The 22,256-nt window shown below is 41.8% G+C and overlaps 1 protein-coding gene across 1 annotated transcript in view; it reads left to right on the forward strand.

The window, feature by feature from the left end:
- The first annotated feature begins 971 nt into the window (after nt 1-971).
- CREB1 (cAMP responsive element binding protein 1) overlaps nt 972-22,256 on the forward strand; it is a 45,678-nt gene continuing 24,393 nt past the window's right edge. Inside the window, exon 1 of the mRNA XM_077830555.1 lies at nt 972-1,179. The gene's annotated coding sequence lies outside the window, so the exon portion shown is untranslated. The remainder of the gene's footprint in view (nt 1,180-22,256) is intronic.

Genomic DNA, 22,256 nt, shown 5'->3' on the forward strand with positions numbered 1-22,256 from the left:
AAGGTTAACGATGGGTGAGGGAGCAAGACAGGGTAGGGGTGAGAGCGCAGAGAGCGTGTCTGCAATGTGTTGGGAGGAGACAGGTTAGTCAAGTACCCTAAACTGCTGCTCTTATGAATATTGCAATGGAGAACTTAACGGTCCCTCAACGGACGGGGGCTCTCATGTCCCAGCTGACCCCCGCCCATGCTGCGGTACCTGGTGCATCTTTCCCAGGACAGGCGGGGAGGGCTGGCGGGGCATGGGGCCCGTACATGGCATGGGGCCGGGCCGGCTGGGGTGGGCCGGTGAGGCATGGGGCCCGTGCCCTGCATCGGGCCAGGTAGGCAGGGGGGCCAGGCGGGGAGAGGCGGCGAGGCGTGGGGCCCAGGCTGGTCTATGTCAGCACTGGCAGTGGGCTCAGGTGGGCACGGTTCGTGGGGTGGTTGCTGGGCCCTGCTCCCATCTCCATGACAGCGAGGGCCGAGAGCTCTGGACATGCCCCACTCAGGTCTTTGGCTCCCTGCCAGGAGCCGGGCCCCGCCACCCTGCAGGCCAGCGCCAATCGGGAATTTCCGTGCTTCTCCCCCAGCACTTCGGCCATTTCCGGAGAGCGGTGCTCTCCGTTCGGGGCCACGCTCAGCGACTCCTCCCGAGCTTCGGTCATTTCCGTGAGCTTTCGGGGGTTGCTGTTCGTTTCCGATCGCTGCCCCGCGCTTCGGCCGTGTCCGTACCTATTCGGGCGCTGTCGTGAGTTTTCGTGCGAGTTGTCCTGCGCTTCGGTTTTTCCCGTACCTAATCGGGCATTGCCGTGAACCCGGTCGGCCGTTCGGCTTTTTCCGTGTTCCTTCGGGAGTTGCCGTGCGCACAGGTAGTCGCTTCGGACTTTTCCGGACAGATTCGGCTGTTTCCGTGATCTCCGGTCGGCTGCGTTCGGGCGCCGCCGCGCGGAGTGTGGCTTCGGCCTTCTCCGTGAGAGCTCGGCGTTTTCCGCGCGGGGCCGCGGCGCTCTCGGCGCTTGCTCCCTGGCTGGCTCTCCTCAGTCGGCCGCTGCCTGCCTGTCGCCGGGCTGGGAGAGCCTTGTGTGTGAGTGACGCGGCGGAGGTGTAGTTTGACGCGGTGTGTTACGTGGGGGAGAGAATAAAACTGCGGCGAGAGCCTAGGCGCGAACGAAAGCAGTGACGGAGCAGCCCGTAACCGGTAAGAGGAGGAAGGCGCCCAGCCGAGGGGGGGATGGAGCCGGCGGGGCGCAGGGAGCAACAGGCGCAGGACGCGGCCCGGCCTGCACCGCCAGCGGGAGGGGCGCCCGCTTTAAAGATGGAGCCGAGCCGAGCCCTGCAACATCCCCGCCGCCGCCGCTCCGAGCGCGGCGAACAAAGAGTAATGGCGGCGGGAGCCGGCCCGCAGCCGCTCTGGCTGCAGCCCGCGCGCAGCGCGGCGGGGGCAAGGGGAGCAGCGGCCGCTGCGGTCCCTTCGCCCGGCCGCGGGGGGACGCGGGCTGGCCCCCCGGGAGGGACCGCTCCTTTCCCGCCTCCGGAGAGCCCTGCCGCGGGAGCGCCGGCCGCCGCCGGGGCGCCGCAGGTCCGAGGAGCCGCTGTCGGGAAAGTGGCGCCTCGCTAGTGCCTTGTGCCCCCCCCCCACCCCCAACACACACACACACAGCCTGGGCTGGCCCCGCCGCGGATCGTCCCCCCGGGACGGCGGGTCCCCTCAGCCCGCCCCCCACGGATCGTCCTCCCTCAACAACCGCCCAAAGCCCGGTCCGCCCCCCTCCCCGCCGCGGATCAGCCCGCCAGCTGCCCCCCAAAGCCCAGCCCGGCACTGCATCGCCCGCCTCCCAAAGCCCGGGACGGTCTCCCCCGCGCCCCCCACTGAGCTGGCCTGTCCCCGCCGTGGATCGGTCCCCGCCGCCCCTCAGAGTCCGGGCTGGCCTTTACCCCCCAGCCCGGGCCGGCCCTGAAGCTGTTCTCTTCCCCTTTCCCCCTGTCCAGACCGAGTTGTTACTGTGAGAGTAGGGCGATGTTTTACTCGATGAGAAATAGACCTCTTGAAAAGTGTATTTTTGACACCTACAAGGTGCTGCGTGCAGACAGCTCAGTTCAAAGGGTCAGTTACTATTAACACACCCCACCATGTATGGCACAAATATCTCTTAGATTAAAGCTGAATTTGAAAAGCTTTTTCTCTTCATGCTTATTCAATTTAGTTTGGATACTGAACAGCCTAGTTAGTTTCACTCGCTTTTAGTCAGTTTCACTTTCTGACTGGTATGCCTACACTGTGCTGTCTGGGAATATCTGGTTAAAGAAACTGCAATTAAACTATATAAAAACATGTGTAGTGGTTTTAGCTTGTTGCAGAACTAGTTTTTCTCCAATAAAAACTTTTTAAGAGTTTATGTTTTGGGCCAGACTTGATTTGATGGGATCCTCTTTCAAAGTGGGGTGTGCAAATATTCAATTCTTGAAAGGCCTGAAAAAGAAACTTTCCCAACATCTACCACCACATTGCTTTTCATGAAAGTTCAGTCTAAATACTGAGGATGCTTATATCACAGAGCAAATAATAAAGATACAGATGTCTGTTTGTAACATACTCCTGGTATATAGTAGTAGAAAGATACGCAGTCTTGCTAATACTTTAAAATACTAAAAAATGAATTTCACCATAAGCATTATTGTAGTTAGCTTTGGTTTGGCGCTCACTCTTGCCATTAATTTTGCAAGTTTCTTCAGTGGGAGTTCTGCAGGCAGAAAGATAGCTGGATTGGACCTATACTATTTCTCAATACTTCTGTTAATATCTGCTCTCTCTCCCACATTATCCATAATTCTGAAAAATCTTTTTAGATAGCTTATGCTTCTTTCTGATAATTGTGACTGTAGTTTTTATTCCCCCTCTTCAATGTCCATACTAGAAATTCTTAATCTGTGATTTTTTTCACTTGCTTTTGTACACCTGCTTCAGCTTTAGGATTCTGCGTCTTCTTGGACAGTAACCTTTTAAAATACTCTGCAGCTCATTTAAAGGCACAACGTTCTCAACTTTTTTTTAAGGACTGTTGTGATACAACAGTGCTCGAACCCGGAAGCACACCCCTTCCTGGTGCTGTTTTGTGCCTGCCCAAAGATTGCAGTTTGGGGAGGGCAATGCCCACGTTAAAAAGTGGGGACCTTGCCCTCCCCCATCCCCCAACACTTCTGCAAAGGTTCTGGTGCCCTTGTGAGTCCTACAGTAGGTTTAAAACTTTTTTTTTTTTAATTCTTGTATATGTTTTTATAAAGTACATGTGACTTGTCTTTTCCCTCCAAAACATATTTTTCCCTTTTTTAATATATAGTCATGTTAGCAACCCAGTGTTTCTGGAAGAACTCTAGCCATCAACTGTGTGAAAGAAATAAAACTCTTCAGTTAGGGGGCAAAAATCAGTTTTTAACTTTTCCAGAGGTTCTTGTATATAAAGCTGGAAATTACGGGGGAATATTGAGTGTCTCCCTCCACTCCTGCAAAGAGATGACTGTAAAGGGTTAGAGTACCATGTGTTGATGGATTATTGTGCTTTTTTTAAAAAAAAAAAAAAAAAAAAAAGTTTTTTGAAATACTCTGGTGAGAGTCTCTTCATTCCCTTCTGTTTAGCTGTTTTTTGTTTTTTGGAGACCCTTTATGCCTTAGTCCTGTAATCAGGTCTATCTGTACCAATCAGAATGCAAGATTGGGGTCTTTAAATTACAGCAACTGTAAAGCTGGGATGTCCCAAAATTTAATTTTTTTAAGACGGTTTCTCATTCACAAAAATGTTGGGCTCTAAGTGAGTAGGTAAACTGTTTCTCATGTATGTGAATTCCTCTCTAACCACCAGTGCCTTTCCTCTTTGCAGTGGAAGCCACATACTATTCCTGATTCCCGAATTGAGTAGTATAAACTTGACAATTAGAGTGCTTGAAAATCTTAGGAAACTGAAGGGCTGATACAGCACCATTGAAATCAGTGGATCTTTCTGTTGATTTTAGGGGGCTGGTGATTCAGTAATTAAATATAATATGCTTTTGTTTTGTAAAAAGAAAAGGACTTGTGGCACCTTAGAAAATAAAAGGAGGACTTGTGGCACCTTAGAAACTAACAAATTTATTTGAGCATAAGCTTTCGTGAGCTACAGCTCACTTCATCGGATGCATTCAGTGGGGCATCCGATGAAGTGAGCTGTAGCTCACGAAAGCTTATGCTCAAATAAATTTGTTAGTCTCTAAGGTGCCACAAGTCCTCCTTTTCTTTTTGCGGATACAGACTAACACGGCTGCTACTCTGAAACATTTTGTTTTGTGTAATTCATTCTTAGTGAAGTGGATTGTGTTCTTTAATACAAAAGTGTTAGTAAAGTGACAGTAAATACTTGCATCTTATTATTTTACATCTGCAAGACTTACCTCTCATCTATCCCAAACCTATCCTATTTGAGGATAGGAAGTAAGACACTAAATCACTGCTTTCTAACCTGCAAAATACCTGTTTAAGAACTTTACTACTCCCCTCATCAAAATATTAAAGCTTAAATTAGTTTGCTTTGAGTGTGTCTATATTTTTGTCAATAAACTTAATGCCCTCTTTAGATTGTATGGGAATCTTGTCCTGGGAAGGGAGGAGACTGAACTTCTAGCAGAGGGGAGAGGGCAGTCCACTGGGTGTTGGCTGCCCAGCTGAACTCTGGCTCCTCTGTGGAGAGGCTTATGTGCCACCTTAGGCTCCCCTTAGGCTTCATAGGTCAGAGTGGGACTGGGAGTAGTGGTGGTATCTCCCAAGTACTGGTAGCCTTAACATGGGGGGGGTAGACCTTCAGAACCTGATTATTTCTTACTTGCTTTAATCATCAGTGACATAACTAACTATATTGACATTTAGGTTATCCTAGGGTCCATCTGCAAAACAAAACCTTCACTGGTGGTGGTATGCTGCTACAATCATCAAATGTAGATATGCCACACTGACACAAATTACTGCAGAAAATCACTGTTCTGCTGGAATAAAAAGTATCAGTACAAGCCCTGTCTTGCACTAGTGCAGAGCTCTACATCGCTATGTAGCTGCAAATTTTGTTAATGTAGGTAAGGCCCTACATTTGTAAAGATACAGTAGATGTCACTTACAGTTACACACTACTCTCATTTTCAATGCTTTCTTTGCAACTAGCAGGCCTGGTTGGAGTCTTATTGATATGTATGAGCACATCAAGAACAAAATGGCAACCTTTTATTTATTTATTTAAATAAATGCAGCAAACTGTCCAAATTGGAGCATTGATCTTACATACTCCTACATCTTGTAAAGTTGTCTATGATACAGCTGGCATGTTAAAACGTTATTTATTATTTGTATTGCTATCTCACTGGAACTGAATCCTTAAAGTAAAAATTGTCACGCTACCTTGTCTGTGGTCAGTGATTATGAATGTCTGTAATCTTATGTCTGAGTGTTGAGAAGCATCCCTGTAGATGAGTGTTTCTCTTCCACTTCTCCCAGTTGTTTCCCTGTTCAACTGCTAATATTTGGTAAATGCTTCAAAAATTTACATTTAGACCAGAGAAGTGCAGCATATTTTAAGAAGAAAGGCAGGAGTGCACATTCCCATGCTGCTTTCTCCCTGATGCTGGCAAAAGCAGTAGTTCAAAATAGACAAGGATTTCCTCAGTTTCCTATTGCCTGTGTTTTCCCTCTCTGTGTGGGATGTACACTATCCATCTAGGAGAAGAAAACAAATTGTGGGAGTCTCCTGATAGGAGAGGGTAAGAAAATTGGAGGAAGCATATTTAGTTGTTAAAATACAGCTCTAGACATTATCTTGCTACTACGGCTGACTCAATAACTCATGCGTGACCTTAAGCAAATCCTAATGATTGTGCAGCCATTTCCCCCTTAGTAAATGGGCATACCTACCTATCTCACAAGAGTGGTGGTTGTTTGTTATGCACTTTGTGATCCTTGGGTGAACGGTGCTAAAATAGTGCTAAATACATAGGAATTGCCATTCTGGATCATACTAGTGGCCTGGCACTAGTATTACCATACTCGTGGTCTGACAGTTAAAAAAGCTAACCATGTTAGGAACCTTTAGGAAAGAGAGAGATAATAAGACAGTCAATTTCATAAGGCCATTATATAAATCCACGGCATGCCCACACCTTGACTACTGTATGCAGTTCTGATAGTCCCATCTCAAAAAAGATAATTAGAAATGGAAAAGGTACAGGGAAGGGCAACAAAAATGATTAAGAGAATGGAACAACTTCTTTATGAAGAGAGATTAACAAGACTGGGACTGTTCAGGTTGGAAAAGAGATGACTAAGTGGGGATATGATAGAGAGCTATAATATCATGAATGGCATGGAGAAAGTGAATAAGTGTTATTTTCCCCTTTGCATAACATAAGAACCAATGGAATTAATAGGCAGCAGATTTAAAACAAACAAAAGGAAGTACATCTTCACACAACACACAGTCAGCCAGTGGCACTCGTTGCCAGGGGATGTTGTCAAAGTCAAAAGGAATAACTGGGTTCCAAAAATAACTTGATAAGTTCCTGGAGGATAGGTCCATCAATGGCTATTAGCTAAGATGGTCAGGGATGCTGTTATACCAATAAAATAAAAACCAGCAGGATCTTATTAAAGGGAAAAAGGCAAAATGCCACATTTACTCTGAATACAGAAAGAATCATAGTAAGCAGTTAGTTAGAACTATAACATTCCATTCAATTTCATATTTATTCACACATTCATTCATACACACACACACACACACACAGAGGTTCTGCAAGGTTGTTATCATAGTTACCAGCCTTAGAGTTGCTCATGCCAAGCCACTGGCCAGGTAGCCTGGACATGAGGAGGGAACAGGGCCTTGTCAGATGCTCAACTGATGCTCCTGGAAGTTGGTTTGCAGAATCAGACCCCAAAGTTCTCACTTCGTAGAGTCCATTTTTATAGGAATTTCTTCCTATGCCAGTCTCTGGGAATTGCTTCATCATGCTGTTGCTGAGTCAATCAGCAGATGGCACATTCCTGATGGCTCTGTGCTGCCAGATGTTATCTTGTTCTTTGGTTCTCCCATTCTTGAGGCTGTTGGGTGGATTCCAGTCTGCCCTCCGGGGGTCCTCTGGTTATTTCCACTTGACGCCTTCTTCAGCCGATGGACACTGGATTCTTAGGCTGGAACCTCCCTGATCATTCAGTTATTATCCACACCAAGCATCCATACATGTGGACATACATCCTCTATCTCTATTTTAATCACAATTGTTAACAAAGCGAGATGAATACGACAAAAGGGCGGGGAGTCTCTGTGTGCTGTTTCTTTTGTTACAGAGTATTGCTTTGAGTCTCTCTCTGTGTGAGTACTTGTTGTTACAAAGAATTGCTTTGAGAACAGACTCTGTCTTAGAATGTACTAACACAATTAGCAGCTTGCAAGTTTCACACATAGGGGGAGAGAAACAGTACCAAAAACCAAGAGACCTCTTAATTAGTAATACCCTGGAATTTAAGCTATGGGGAATCAAACTCATTTGTGATTTTAATACAGAACTACTTTAATATGATCCAACAATGCAACCCCATGCTCTGGGTGTCCCTGAGCTGGGACTGGATGGATCACTTGATGATTGCCCTGTTCTGTTCATTTACTTTTTGAAGCATCTGGCATTGGCCACAGTTGGAAGATAGGATACTGGGATAGAAGGGCCATTGGTCTGGCCTAGTATGGCCATTCTTATGGTCTTATGTCTGGTCTGAAGTACTGCCTCCAACAGTGGCCAGCATCAGCTGCTTTGGAGGAAGGTGCTAGAAACTAATAATGGACTTTTGTTACTCTGCTCTAGAGGCAGTTGGCTGATACCCTGAAGCATAAGCATGTATGCCCTTTATGTACATTTTCATACTGTTTCATGTGACTAGCCATATAAATCTCTAATCCTTTATAAGTATTATTTGAGCGATAGCATATTAGGTTGAGGATAGTTTTGTCCCTCATTCCCTGGGGTTAGGCAGGGTCTTTTTTTGAAGTAGAAAGTGCCTTGGATTGCTTTGTAGACAGACCGACCTTTTCTGTTCCGTATAAATAGTGACATTCTTTCAAGGCCAGACAGGTTGGGGAAAAAATCCTATTGTCCAGGAGCCTGGGACAATCAAGAACCCAATCTGAAATTTACATACTGCCTTCCAGACTAACTTAAATTTTAAAATTATGGATGCATTTATAACTAAGGATGGATGATGTGGACTCTGATCCTTATTCGTGGCTGCAGTGCTGAGTGGTTTATGTAAATTTGAATTTTTTTATATGTGCAAAATAAATAAAAATGTGATGCAGCAGTTTCAGATATTTTGCAGTCACATGCACACTTACCTTGTCACATTCATTATTTAATTGTCTTCCTGTGGCACTCGTTACCTTGTATGTTATCCTTTCTCAACTCTGTTTCCTTCCTTGGTCATGCTTTATTATTCATCTTGTTAATTTTTCAACCTCACTGCCCGTTTTTTGAGCTTTCTGTTACTGTCGTTTTCTAAAGGCTCTCTCTAGCTGCAACAGAATTTCCCAGAACCTTCTAGCACTTTGATTATATCTCTTCGTCTGTTACATAGACACCACTAGAAAGAACGAGGAGGACATGTGGCACCTTAGAGACTAACAGATGTATTTGAGCATAAGCTTTCGTGGACTAAAGCCCACTTCATCAGATGTATGCAGTGGAAAATACAGTAGGAAGATATAGATATATATACAGAGAACATGAAAAAATGGGGGCTGCCATACCAACTCTTAATGAGACCAATCAATTAAGGTGGGCTATTATCAGCAGGAGAAAAAAAACTTGTAGTGATAATCGGGATGGCCCATTTTAAACAGTTGACAAAAAGGTGTGAGTAACAGTAGGGGAAAAATTAGCATGGGGAAATAGTTTTTAGTTAGTGTAATGACTCATCCACTCCCAGTCTTTATTCAAGCCTAATTTAATGGTGTCCAGTTTGCAGATTAATTCTATTTCCCCATGCTAATTTTCCCCCTACTGTTACTCACACCTTCTTGTCAACTGTTTGAAATGGGCCATCCCGATTATCACTACAAAAGCTTTTTTTCTCCTGCTGATAATAGCCCATCTTAATCGATTGGTCTTGTTAAGGGTTGGTATGGCAGCCCCCATTTTTTCATGTTCTCTGTATATATGTATATCTCTTCCTACTGTATTTTCCACTGCATGCATCTGATGAAATGGGCTTTAGCCCACGAAAGCTTATGCTCAAATAAATTTATTATTTTCTAAGGTGCCACAAGTACTCCTCGTTCTTTCTGCTGATACAGACTAGCACAGCTATCGCTCTGAAATAGACACCCATTCTAAATCTTCTGCTTGGTGTCTCAATAGCAGCAAAGAATAGACCATTATTCCATTCTGCAAACAGACCCACCAGCACATCTGATCTGGGGTTAAATACGATAACCTTCTTCCTGTATGGGTTTCCTTCTAAACCCCATTGAACTGTAGAAGAAAGCATGATTTACCTGAATCGGCCCTTATTCTGCAAAACTCTTCCTCTGGCTCTGCTTCGCTGGCAGTACCTTCAAATGTACTTGTGTGTGCTCTCCACAAAGTGCAGTAGGAGATATAAGCGGGGCTTAAAAAATCCAGACCCTAGTGGGGTGTAGAGAACTTCCTCTAGAGAGAGTATAAAACCAGTACCATGAAAACAACAGGATTCTGGTCACGCTCTGTGAAACTGATCACAGTCATGGCTGTTTCTCTCTTGCTGCTCTAAAATCTCCTACAGGGGAACAGGATAGGAACGGTCTTTTCCCTTTTGCCTCATTCTCACAGAGTGACTCCAGTAGATGGAAGCAACAAATGCAGATTCCAAGTATAGGCAGAGGCAAGAACCAAAGACTGATTATTTTAACTGCGTCTGTCCACAGTGACCAAAGTCATGTAAACTTGTCCATACTGAAGCCATGAAAGCTGTGACTGGGCAAAGTATGTGGGTGATCTTGGGAGATGTTCCCCCTTTCAGAAGCCTGGACATGTGTGGGGGGAACATAGCTATCCCTTGTCAAAAGTCATGGGGAAGGAGGGGTAAGGAAAGAATCCCTGCAAGAGGCAAGGTGAGAGAACACCTTGGGTCCCCCTTTTTCCAGGTAGCCATGTGACAGGAAGAACTCCAAAATGTCATGTTCCTTCATTCGAACCTCATAGGTGCTATGGTAATACCGATATAAATAATATGAAACGTGAAACCCCCAAACAGAGTCCAGGGGCACTATCTTGGTGGGGATATGAGCAGTCCCCTTCAGCTGCTGGAGCAAGGCAGACAGTATATTTTTCAGGAGGCACTGCCCCTTAGAACTCACTGATGATGCTTCCTCCTCTGCAGGACAGTGGTGAATTTGGCCTTAGTAGTGTCCTTATCTCAAACGATATGCAGCTTGGCCTCTCTCTTTCTCATTTTTTTTTTTTTTTTGAAGTAAGAATTGTGCCTAAAACTGGATTAGCAAGTTGTTGCCAGTTAGGATTACAATGCATTGCAGAGCGGTTCACATTTCTTCTGGTTGGTGAAAGCCAGAGAAGAACAATGTTGCCCATTGCTAATAAATAATCAACACTTTTTTCAGAGAAGCAACTGTAAGAAAAATGTAATTGCCTACCCATCCTCAAAAAGCCAGCACTGAACTCAGCAAACCTTTCCAGTTACCATCCCATCTCCAAACTTCCAGTCTTAGGCAAAATCATAGATTAAAATAGTGACAATCAAGCTCTATCTCATGAGTCTGTCGACATCCTGGATACATTGCAATCAGGCATTCTAAAAGATGATCTCCTCCTGGAAATGGAGAGAGACTTAATCTTAATGCACATACTGTTTGATATGCCTGTAGTTTTGGCTCCAGCCAAGCATGGGGTGCTCCTTTTCCACTCGCATTCGTGACATAACTAGATTTAGACAGGGCAGAACTACAGTGGCTCAACTCATTCCTTCTAGCAGGACCCAGAGAGTAGTGATGCTTTTCATCCCAAAGGCCCTGCCCTGTGGGGTCCCTTGAGGATCCATCCTGTTTCCCCATCTCTTCAGTATCTACATGGCTACTTACAGAGATGGTAAGACATCTGGGGCACTGATGCCAATGGTGCACCATTGACACCTACCTGTCTGTTTTATTTTACACCAAGGTAGCCAACAGCATCACAAGCATATGCCAATGTGTACATGAAACAAATATCCATGAAGAGCAGCTGGCTCAAACTCAGTCCAATCAAGAAGTGATACTGGTTGGAAGCAGGGAAATACACTTAAGAACTAAGCTGGACATTGTCCTCCTTTTCCATTGAACTCATGTTTGACTAAAAGATAAAATAGCATCAGTACACGAAAAAACCACCTTTCATCTGTAGCTTGTTAAGAAACTCCACCTCTTTCTGGATCTGGGCACACTTATCCATGCATTTGTTATCTCCACATTGGATCACTGTACCAGGGCTGAATGTAGAAGCAAAGCAGAGTCTCCAGTTTTGTGCAGGAAGAGGCTTCTCACTACCTCAACAGGACAAGCTGCTGCAGGTACCTCACCCATGTGTTCCACTCCCTCTCCTGGCTCCCAGTCTGATTCCATTGCCAGTTCAAGTTCTTAGTCCTGATTTTCAAAGTCATCAATACCTCAGGACCACCTCTCATTCCTATCTATCTACCAAGACAGCTATGCTGCTCTAGAGCAATGCAGTTCTCGAAATTCAAGATGAAGTATTAGTGTTCTAGCTTGGGGAGGTTTAAGTGTGGAGATCAGAGTAATCCAGACCACCCATAAGGCATATTGCAAGACCCTCTTTTGAGAATGCCTTCCTGCAATGGCCAGACTGATTAAAAATACATGGAAAAACTATTCACTGAGTATGTTGTTTTTTTTTAAGGCAGAGTAATTTTGGATTAAATTTAGCAAGTTTACGTTTAGATTTTTTTGGGGGGGTGCTGCCAAAAGTGGCTTACAAGTTACATTGTTTTAGTACAACAGGACAATTAGTATAGAATCAAGACTCCTTGTATCGCTTCAGAAACAGTTTACAAGAGTAGTGACATTGAGTTAAATGGGGGAGTTCAATTAAAGCAAGATGACATTGACAGTTTTGTTTCAAAATTAGTGGAGCCTGAAAGACAAAGTAGTTGTAGAGAATGGGGGTGTTTGTGTGTAACATAATTCTTTGTAAGTGTCTCCAAATTTAAGGGGTGACCTTGCGTGCACATGGCTTCTAAAGACTTTCATTTTGTGCATAATGGAGCGAGTAAAACTTTAAAACAATAACACTCTATAGGTTGAATTCATAGATATTGACTGTTGTTCTTAATTCACTACAAACATTTGGCCTCTGTTATTTCTAGCTATCTTGCTTCCAGATTTAATCCACTTCACATAGTAATCCATTAATAAACTAGTAGAAAAAAATCAGTTTAATGAACATGTCCATTTTTGTTTTTTTCCCTTATGAACTCATTAAACAGATTTTAAAACAAAAGTCTTGTCAGTGTTCATCATATGATATAACCTCGTATTCATATGTTTGGGGTTGAATATTTGAACTGTCATGTATATTCCAAACATCAAACATTATGAAAAATGTTTTTTGTTTTGTTTTTTAATAATCTATTCCTGTAAAAGCTGCAGTTTATACATGAAGCAATGATTTTGTACAACCTGACTTACAATAATGCTTACTTTAGTGCTCTAGATTCTAAAGTGGGTCAGATACATTCAAAATGAAGTTGTCACTTCTGATCAACTTATAAAATCTGAGCATAGAGAAAGAATAGTTGTCTGACATTCTGTTACATAGTACATAGAATTTAGTAATTCTATTGATCACGTCTAAAACTTGACATTCTTACACTGAACGTCTTGACTCAGTTGCCAGTTTTTATAATATAAAAACATTCCAGCTGTAAATGTTGGTTTTACCACTTTGGAGCTTCAGCAGTAGATTTTTCAAGTTCCAGTATTTTGCTTCATGCTCAGATGGTCTTAGTGTTCAAATCCACCCCAACGTAGAAGGGAAAGGAGTGGCCTGGATAATAGAAATCAAGCATTGAGTCTAATTTATCATTTACTTTTTTGTGACTGAATAACAATTTTTAGCTACTCAGAGTTGCCACCCAATATTATGGGAAGGGAGAGAAGACATGTTTTGTTGTCTGGAATCTATTTAGTTCCAGAATCGTGGGGATTTTCGCTAGGATTTTGTTTCAAAACATAACGTTACATACATAATAGACCAGGATGGCACCCCCATTCTGATTGTGATCTCTGTGGGCCATCAATCCAATCCTAAAATGGGATACCTTGATCAGTGTAAGGATTGACGTCTATGTTCACACCGTAACGTTAACCTACTGTCCACAAACAAATGAGTTTGGCTTGAAAGACTACAAATAATGGCACTACATTTAATACAGTGTGTAGTGTTTTTTCTGACACCTGCTTTTGTAGCCTTAATACATATTTATCTGTTATACAGATCCTCTGTAACCATATAAATCAGATAAGGAAACACCTGTGCTGAGGCAGTTTCCTTGCTTTCTAGCAGAGCTGCAAGATTGCCACTTGCGTACGGATGTGCAGCATTCCGGCTTAGTAGATTACTGCAGGTCGCATTTAGTGTTCTATGCCTGCAGAGAAGTTTTGAGCTACTGACTTTTTCAGAGGGCATTAGTTTAAAGAAAGCTGCAACGGGAAACTTACATGTCAGATTTTTGAAGGAAATTAACATTTCAGAGTAACTTGGACTTTGTTAATTTAACCAGTATGTGAGGGACTGAATGATTAGAGTCTGTGAATCTCTGCACTGCAGAGGGAAAACAAAGTCTGTACAAGAGACTATCCTTATTAGACAGCCTGATATCTTAAGCCAGCTGCAAAGTATCCCCCCAAATATGAGTACAATTCTACTTCACCTTTCTTAGAAGACCACCTCTGTTGAGCAACCAATCTTTGCTCCCCTAACTAGTTGTTTAAACCCAGTTTCCCTGTATTACTAATATACCCTTCACTACCCACTTCTCGGCAGTAACTAGTTATTGCCTTATCGAAAGTCATACACTCAACATGCAGCCTAAGTGACCGGGATAAGTGCAGACTTCCCCGTAAAGGGGGAATCCACCACCAACACCAGGCCACAGTGGTTCAGGACTACCGTAGCCTCTGCGGCTGGTGGATCCAAGCAGTTATGTCTGCACTGAACCTCACCCAGTGAATTGGTATGTATGAAGCCAATGTGGCACATGGATCAAGATCCTTAAATGGGTTCATCTCACTTTTTCCTGAAGCAGTTACTCTAGGTCTAACTGGATGGGGTCTTCAGAGATTAGAATATACTTGGGGGAAAAATAAATGTTCTATTTAAATGAAAATGACAGGTCTGCCATCAATTCCAAATCCTGATAAACTCCACACAGTGAGAAACGGGTGCATGTTTGCCTCTTCAAGTGGCACTTAACCTGCTCTTGCTTCTTTCCTGGGTCTCATGGCGTCTTCATTTCCTTTCTCTGTCATTTTTCTTATTGTTCACACAGACATTACCCTGCTTTCTGTTCGCTTCGCTCTCCCACTTCCTCTCTCTCAAGGGGTCTGCTTTCAGAATCAGCTCTTCTCTCTTTTATTCTGCGCTGCCTAGCTCTTTTAGCCAAAGGACCATCAGATGCTAATGTTCCGAACCTACTGCCTCTAAAGGAGATTCCCCAAAATATTTCACATGCTATTAAATAGTAAAAGAGAAGAGAATCACTGTGTTGTACCCCCTTACAGTAGTGAGCCTGACATTAGGGAGCTGCAGTATTTGAAAGCAGCAGTATAGGGGCCCCCATTTGAGATCATAAACCCAAATGACACATGTCTTAATACTGATGTGATTGTAGCTTTGTTTTTTTAACTGCCAATCAAAATGGAAACTGGTTTGTAGTTTAATGCTGGACACAAGTGACAGTGTTACAAGGGTTCGATTTATGACTTGCTACAGTCACTGGCTTCAAGGTAAGTTGTCAAGAAATGTAAACTCTCATGTGTCCTTTTCATTCTCCAGTCCTCAGTTCTATACCCAGTATGATTCTGGCCAAAGATAAAAGGAATAATTGACTAGGGCCAGAAATTAAACCCATTATCGAACAGTATATTGCTGAGCATGACTCTAGTTTACCAGGCCTACACCACCTGTCAAGAACTTGTTTTGTAGAAGAGGTAAGTGTCTAAATATATAGTAGGATCATCAGCTCCCAGATTCTGCCATCAAAAAATAACCTGACACCTGCTCTTTACATAGAGTTAAAAACTTTGGTGTTTAAGTCACATTGGCCCAGTCTAGTAAAGTGATCGTTTTAGTGGGCTATCATGCTGCTACAGTGACATGAGTGCAACTTTCTGAATTATATTAGCTTCAATATTTTGATCTTTGATATCAGCACCAAGTTAAAAAGGTGTGCTCTTTCATTTATTGACATTTCATTTTTGTCAGAGGAAAATGGTGTGTGTACTATTAAGGAGAACCACAAAAAACTCAGTGCTGTTAAAAATAAGGTACCGGTACTTTTGTTTTTTTTAAAGTAAATAAATAAAAAGAAAAGATACCAAGCTGCAGCGAAACACAATTGGAATACAGAAGTGAACAGACCACATAATATTTGTACTTAATTCTGTTCTTAATAACGTGTGCGGTATGCTTATTGAAGTCCATGGGAGTTGGTCACATACTTTCTAGGGCAAAATTTAGCCTTCAGAATCTCTATTGCTTGTGTAGTTGCAATGCATGGAGGTGTTTGGGGATGAGGTTGTTTTGTTTTTATTCTTTTTGTCTGCATACTTATCAAAGGTATTTCAAATCCTGGAACATATATCAAAATTTCAAATAAAAGCAAACAAACTGATTATCCTTTTAGTATCCTACCTGTGTGCATCCAGCTGGAAGCAGTAAATCATATTCATGAATTAAAGGTGACTTGTAAAATAACTTTTTAAAAGGGAGTAGGGGTTGTGCCTTTTTCTGTTTTTGTTCTGTTTCTCTTTGATAGTGGAAGAATCTCTTTGGATGGTAGGGGGAATCTTTTTCGTGGTGGCTTTTTTAAACATCCACCTCAAATATTAAGTTTGGTCCTCCTTTTTTCTGCTGGAAGCCTCTTTAGAGGATCCAGAGAACTGGAATAAGAGCTTTTTTAGCTCTCCGGTGAAGGGACAGGGTATAGAATCTTAAATAGTTAGCAATCGGGTATTTAAGTTAAATATTGTGCTGCTTCCCAGGGGTTCTCAGGGTTGTGAGGCACCTCGCTATCACCTGCCGTTAGCATGAGGAAGCCTTGTCTGTACCTGCCTCATCTGTACCTGGGTCAGCTCCCTGACTCCTCAGGCAACACAAGCACTCCCCTCTAGGCCAATGCAGACCTTGCTTTCTCTACAAACTAGCAATAGGCACCCCTGGAGCCCTCCGATCATGTCTCTGAAGCATCCAGCCCCTGGTCCATTGAACATGCACAGTATTCACAGTATTCACAGATGCCTCTAAAGAAATAGTATACCCCAGCTTACCCATTTCACTTTAGGTCACCACTCCACTTAACACACAGCACTTATACTTGTTTTCACTATTGACATGTCTATGTTTATTTTAAAAAGAAGAGAGATAATAGCAAAGTAGAAGTATTGGAAACAAATTGTTACATATAAAATCATAACAAACATTCTACCACCTACACTTACTTCTCTAGATACTTTCATGTCTTACAGAGCAATGTTCACCCAAAGTCCTTCCAGCATTTTTACAGCCAGCATTATACCCCAACAATCTATTGTCTTTACTCATAAATAGGATCCCCTCCTGCTGTTTATCTCTTGAGGATTTTGCATTAACATCTTAACATCATTAAATCTTGATTAACATTTGGCTCAGTATGCACTGTGAGACACACTTCCTGCTTGACAGGAATCTGCCTGAGACATATCACCTCCTAGTTAACTACCTTAAGAACGTCATTTTCAGTAGAGACACACAAGTCCTTAAATACTATCTGTAAAACATTGTGCAGTGATGATGACAACCACAGGGCTGCTGGCTCTCTTTAGAGACCTCACATGTGCCACCCTTTAATGATTTATCCTAGTATCTGACCCAGGGAGTGCCTGTAAAACTTCATGCACTCTTTCTGCCAGTTGGCACCAAGAGATTCCTGGGTCACAAAACTTGCCTTTATTTTTTTTAAAAAAGGAAGAGAGTTGAATAAAAATATCTTCCCCTCTCATTTAGGGTCTAATCCAAAACCCACTGAAATCATTGGTCATTTTTCAGCTAGGTCTATAGGGTATTTCTACAGCCTGCACAGACAGACTTGCACTAGTTTTGCTCAAGCTAGTGAGCTAAAAATAGTGTGGCTATTGCGGTATGGTCGGAGGCTCGGGCTAGCCACCTGAGCTTGGACCTAAGGAGCTGAGTGGGCTTGGACTTTGGCAGCTAATCCAAGCCACTGCCCATGCCACCACGTCCACACCGCTATTTTTAGTGCTCTACCTTGGGCAGAGCTGGCACCTGTCTCTCTGCCTGGCTTAGGAGGCATGCTCCCAGCCGCAGGTAGGTAAGACCTGGATTTCTAAAATTAAAAAAAAATAAAAATCAGAAATTGTGTAAAATGACACACATCTCTTTCTATTCCCCCCATCACTTTCCTGAATTTCACATGCTCATGGCCTCCCAAAACATTCACATTTTGGACTAGAATATTCCATGCTTCAAGTCTGTGTAAATACTTGTAAAAAAAAGTTTTAGGAAAACTCTTTCAGCTATAAGTTCAGCAAAGGTGGGGGGAAATGCCCATTTAAAAATACTCTAGACATTCGTTTTTTTGGCAGAATACACAAAAAATGTCCATATCAAGTTTTAAATGTCAAACTAGTGACTTTGATCATTCAAAAAGAATAATTTTAGTTTATCAAAGTGAATTTGTGCATTACTAGTTCAGGCCCTGATTCTGCAAATGTCTGGCAATGCGATGACTCACATGAGTTAAATTATGCATGTATATGTTTGCAGGACCAGAACATAAGTGCACACTTATGGAAAGTGTGCAGCAGGAAATAAACTCCGCAATTAGATCACCACCATGTTCTCTTTTACTTAAAACAAAACAATTTAAATTCAAAAAATCCTAGATAGTAGTGTAACATTCTGGTTGTAGTGTTAAGCATTCAAATTAGAACATTCCAATAGTTAAAAATGCTAGACAACATTCACGCAGACATCTTGTGTGTATATTTTCTCTTTCTCATTCTTCCTGTTAAAGGAAAATTTTGCTGTATTATGGTTAGTGTGTGCCAAAAACTACACAGGAATTTCCTGACTTGGGTGTTCCACAGCTCTGATGTTACATTTTGTACTTATGATGAGATCAGACACTCACATCCTTGGTTGTGAGATTTTAATTGAGGATGAAAATAATTGTAGCCCCAATAATTTTTGCCAGTTGTTTGTCATTTAGATAGCCAAAATGAAGTAGTGAAATTATTAATGGGAGCTACATGAAATTTGTTTAGATACTGTAGTACAAAGGCACTATAATGCTAGATTATTTCCTACCTGAACATCCTTGAACTGATCTAATGCCAAAGACTGCCAATAATGTTTGCACAAAAGTGACATAGAAGGGGTCAAAATAGAATCCATGCAGTTTGTTACAGATTCAAAAACTGGATATATGTATCTATGTAAAGACACAGTGTTTCTTGAAATAGTATTTAAATTTATTCTGTTAAATATACTTTGGCTTTCTGATGTCTTAAGTATCAGTTTCTTTAAGGTGACGTATGAAATGGGTGCGGAGGGAGTTACATCCTTTTTTAAATTATTATTCTTATTTTTGTTGTATGAAGAAGGCCTGAAAGGTTTTCTACTTGATGATTTCCTTAAAAATATCAGGAATGTTTCAAGGGATGTTCATTTTTTTGTTGAAGACCTTACTGGAAGACTCAGAAATATGCAGGGATAGCTTGTTCACTCCTTTCTTGAAGGGGCAGGGTGTTAAATCTTTAACAACGAGAAATTTTCTCTGAAGTGTGATACCTGAATAGCAGGTAAGAGTTTTAAACAGTCTGAGTTTTAAACACTTCCCATTTCAATTAATCGGGGTTCAGTTCCTTTGTATGAGATGTCAAGATCATACTAATTTTCCAGTCATCCATACAGTATTCCAGGAGAGACAAGACTTCAATTTCTAATGTAGAAAACAAGAAAACAAAAAAACAAATCTTTTCTGGCTGCTGCTAGGGCATCTAAATCATGTTGAGGGAAAGTCAGATCCCCAGAGTATGGCAGCAATTGATTTTTGTGAAGGTTCAATGGAAAGTGAGAGCTGCAGGGGAGTGTGGAGATGCAGGGAGAGGTGGAGAGGGAGTGGAATGTGATGTTCAAGAAGGAGAGTGACGCACTTAGGAGAATACGTGGGATAGGAATAGACTGAGAGAAACGGGAATGTGGGGTACAGGAGGGAGACTGTAGAGGTACAGGTGGATACTGCGGGGAATATTTGTTAAGTTTACTCGTCTGTAATACCCTGGATCAATATCTTTTTTTTTTTTCTTTAGATATAGGTATAACATTTGCTACCCTCCAATTCTCTGTTATGGTAGCTGTTTTTAATGAGAGCTTATGTGTTTTTGCTAGCAGCTCAGACACTCAAGACTTTTCCAGAACCCCTGGGCCTAGTGACTGCTTTTTAAGTGATCTATTTGTTCCAGCAACTATTCTTCTGTCACCTTAGTCTCTGGTAGTATGTGATCTTTACTACCAGAAAGGAGTGGATCTGGGAGAGGAATAACATCCTCTGTTGAAGACTATTGTAAAGAAATCATTTAGCTTCTCAACAATGTCCTGATCTGCCTTATTCGATTCCATTAATCCCTGGTTTATAGCTGAATTTTGAACCTGAAATGATCATACACACTTCGTAAGGTTATGACAAAGATGTTAGATGTACACTCACCCAAATTTTTGTACAGATGTCCTTTCTGTCTCTGTTTTTGCATGTAGACTCTCGACAATAGGACTTAGAGGAACAATACCAATAGAGTTTAATTTAAGGGGGAAGTAGACCAACCGTTACTGTTTCAAAAGTCTCATGCATTTTTGCGCCTTGATAAGCAGTGCAGTGGAGTGCAAACTTGCAGTTTGTTTCATTTATGATGTCTTTGATTGCTATGGTAATACAACTAATAAGTAGTAATAGTGCATAGGACTGTTTTTTTTTAAGTTACTTTTTTGGCGGAAATTAAATGGAATATGAAAAAGATTTGTGATAGTATAGCAAATATCATTTTAAAAATCTAGCAGATTTTCTCTCTAGAGAAGTCTGGATAAACACATTGCTAAGGTTTGCCAGACAGCAAGAATGTGTCTTCCCTTCTTTGACACAGAACCGCTTTACTGTACATACCAAAAAAAGACTTGCACATATACACGGGGTTTCACAAATATTAAGTCAATGGAAAAGCCATGAATAGCATGTATGTAAACTATATACATTTTACAGTGAACTTTTAAATCTGTGGAAAGGTCTGATGACCTAAGGAAGACTAGAAAGTCTTCATGGTCTGAAGAAGACATTATAATATCCAGAATGACACTTCTGTGTGCTATAGATGTTTCATTGTTGCTTGCAAACTAAAATCTTTGCTGACTTCATGAAGTCCTCAGCTGAAGAGCTTGGGTTGAGAGGTTTAGGACAGCTCTGGATCATGGACTAACTATTGCATGGATTCCCGTGAAGGTTCACACTACAAATATGTTCCTAGTTTAGAAGTGAATTATGTACATCAGATTGTTACACAGCAAATCTTAATATCTGTTTAATAACTTAAAGAGATTTCCATGCAAAAAACGTAATCAAAGGTCAGAGTTAAGATTGTAAATAAACCTTTCTAACTTTAAAGATAGATAAACATTGGCGTTCACAAAATTAAGCATTATAAAGGAAGGAAGTTTAAGGTTTTATTTTTAAACAAAATTTAATAACTTTGAACTATAGAACAAAACAACAAAATACAGAATATATAAAAATGATGAGTTAAATTGTCTCAAACAACCTTATCTCAACACCATTATCCTATCTATGCTCAAACTCCATTCATGAGATATTCTTAGGCAAGCAAGCTTTACATTTTCCAACTAAGACAAAATCAACCACATACTACACATCCCACAATTGAAATACTAATATCTGCACCATCTGCCAACCAAATGGCCATAGTATCTCCAGTCTGCTCTCTCCTGACCAACCAGCAACCCGAACATCACACCTTTTAGAGGTCAGACACACAAAGACCTATCCAAATCTCACCTTACCTTCCTAATATTGTTCCCTCAGACCCACCATTGGATGCAATGAACCAATCTTAAATTGTTCCGATCCTCAGTGGCAGGCTTCCTGTAGATACTAATAGATGAAAATTGTATTCTGTGTATGAACAATGGTGTGGCCCCTGCAATCTGAATTCTGATTGCATGATTCATGTTGGTTACCCGGCCACAGGCTGTGTATTTCTTGAAGTCCTAATGAAAATTTGTAAGGTATAAACTGCTTAAAATACATTAAAACTACAAGATTCACTGCCAGATTACCAAATTATAGAGTATCAGGTATCTGTGAGCTGTGATATTTGTCAGACTCATGTCTGCCTTCTGTGGAATATACAAATTCTGGCATCAGTGGGAGGCAGGGCAGAGTTTGGAATGCTTTGGAGAACCTAACTTGCTTTTTCCAGAAATGGAGAGGGTTTTGTGCTTTTTGTTTTTTAAGTGTAACTTAACCTTGATTTCCTTCCTTTGCATAGTGTTTGGATTTTTAGAATCACTGTGTTCTTATGTTATATTTCCCTTAAATTAGTGATACTTAATTACAACATCACTCCATCTTAACCAGGGACTTTTCTAATTGTTTCCAAACTGATGTTGGAACTACATATGTGGTAGTTGATAGCACTAAAACTAGGTTGCTGATTTGAGGGAATATTTTTTTGTATTGGAATGACCACGTTTTGGTTTATGCACAGTGCCTTCCTCTTTTCCCATGGAACGTGACTAAGGTAGTTGGCACCTGTATCTTTCCATTGGTATTTTTTCTGAAGAAAACAAAAGTGTTTACGCAAAATTGGTCTTCTGTTGCTGCTTTCAGTATTTATGGAGCTTTCTCTTTAACAGTCTGGAAATATTCAGTAGAGGCTAAACTAG

The sequence above is a fragment of the Eretmochelys imbricata genome, chromosome 11, assembly GCF_965152235.1.
Source record: "Eretmochelys imbricata isolate rEreImb1 chromosome 11, rEreImb1.hap1, whole genome shotgun sequence".
NCBI classification, from domain to species: Eukaryota; Metazoa; Chordata; order Testudines; family Cheloniidae; genus Eretmochelys; species Eretmochelys imbricata.